The sequence below is a fragment of the Neopelma chrysocephalum genome, unplaced genomic scaffold (genome assembly GCF_003984885.1).
Source record: "Neopelma chrysocephalum unplaced genomic scaffold, ASM398488v2 Primary Assembly neopelma1_96020, whole genome shotgun sequence".
Taxonomy (NCBI): Eukaryota; Metazoa; Chordata; class Aves; order Passeriformes; family Pipridae; genus Neopelma; species Neopelma chrysocephalum.
Window position 1 is genome coordinate 4,835 of NW_020924671.1, and position 1,689 is coordinate 6,523.

At 58.7% G+C, this 1,689-nt stretch overlaps 1 protein-coding gene across 1 annotated transcript in view; it reads right to left on the reverse strand.

The window, feature by feature from the left end:
- The window catches only part of LOC113981078, a 3,439-nt gene that overhangs the window by 814 nt on the left and 936 nt on the right, over positions 1-1,689 (reverse strand). The gene's annotated exons all lie outside the window — the stretch shown is intronic.

Here is a 1,689-nt window from a genome sequence, read left to right on the forward strand (position 1 = left end):
GAAAGGGTGTCCATGTTGTCCCCCGTCCCAGCACGGGATCCCCTCGGTTCAGGAATCTCACTGGCAGATCCGGGCTCTCCCGAGCTCTGGAATCCCTCAACCTTTGGAATCCTCTCAGCCCCGGAGTTTCCTCATTCCGGCCCTTTCTCCGCCCCCCCCGGGGTCTCCTCCCCGGAGCCGCTCCCTGACGGTGACGCCCCGGGAGGGTCCAAAGGGAATCATCTGTTCCCAACTTCCAGAAGCTCCAGGAATTCCCAGACCTTCCCTCTGGAACCCCTGACTCCAGATTGCCTCAGATCCCAGATTCTCCCCCAAACCCACCATTCCAACCCCCCCCCAACCCCAAACCCCCCCCTTCCCACCCCCCCCAATCCCGGATCTCCCCCTTCCCAACCCCCCTCCCCTCCACCCCAGGATCCCCATCGTGAGGGTCCCATGAGGTTCCAGGTAGGTGGGGGGGGGGTCCCTTGGGATCACCCCCGGAGCTGCTCCCGCTTCAAACATCGCGGGAAGAACTTGGGATCCGAGTGTTCCCTCGAGAAATTAAATTAAATGAAATTAAATTAAATTAAAACTCACTCGAGTTGATCCCAAAACTGATTTTATTAAATTGCTGAGAGATGCAAAGAGAAAGAGTTTCTAGGGGTGTCTATGGGGTTCCAGAGGTGTCTATGGGGTTCTGGATGTGTCTATGGGGTTCCAGGGGTATCTATGGGGTTCCAGAGGTGTCTATGGGGTTCTAGGGGTATCTATGGGGTTCTAGGGGTGTCTATGGGGTTTTAGAGGTCTTTATGGGTTCTAGGGGTGTCTATGGGGTTCTAGGGATGTCTACAGGCTTCTAGAGGTCTTTATGGGGTTCTGGGTCACGCCTATGAGTTCCAGGCGTGTCCAGGAGCTTCTGGAAGTTTCTCCATGTTCCTCTGAGATCCCAGGGTTGCCCACGACGTCCTTCCGGAGGTCTTCATGGAGCTCCCATCCCACAGAGGGTCTCGCTCCAGGTTTTGTTCACTCTTTCATGTCCCTCACCACCAGGTTGACCACGGCGTTCTGGGCGTTGGACATGGTGGCCATCACCTCCACGCTGCCGAGGCTCACCTCGGCGGTCTCCAGGTGGGTGTCTGGGGCAATGTTGTCGAACGTGGTGGTTTCCATGGTGGGGTCGACGTATCTCATTGATATCCACTCGTAGATGTCCTGCATCCTGTCCAGCTGGTTCTCACGCTGGGACAGCTCCAGGGACAGCTCCCGGCGGGACTTGTTGTCTTCCAGGCGGTTGGAGAAGTAGATGGTCAAGGTCCAGTCATCAGTCTTGTAGAGCAGGATCCCGGAGCAGCCCTGGGACAAGGAGCTGGAGAACTCACAGGTGGTGGAACAGCCGGGGGGAACCATGGGGTCGGGGGGCACGGAGCAGTGGCCGCTGGGCAAGTAAATCCTGGGGGGGAGAAACGGGGGGTGGGATCAGTGGGAGGTGGTGGTGGGACCACTGGGAGGGGCTGGGATCACTGGGAGGGGCTGGGATCACTGGGAGATGGTGGTGGGATCACTGGGAGGGGCTGGGACCATTGGGAAGTGCTGGGATCACTGGGAGGTGCTGGGATCACTGGGAGGGGCTGGGGTCACTGGGAGATGGGGCTGGGATCACTGGGAGGTGGTGCTGGGATCACTGGGAGGTGCTGGGATCACTGGGAG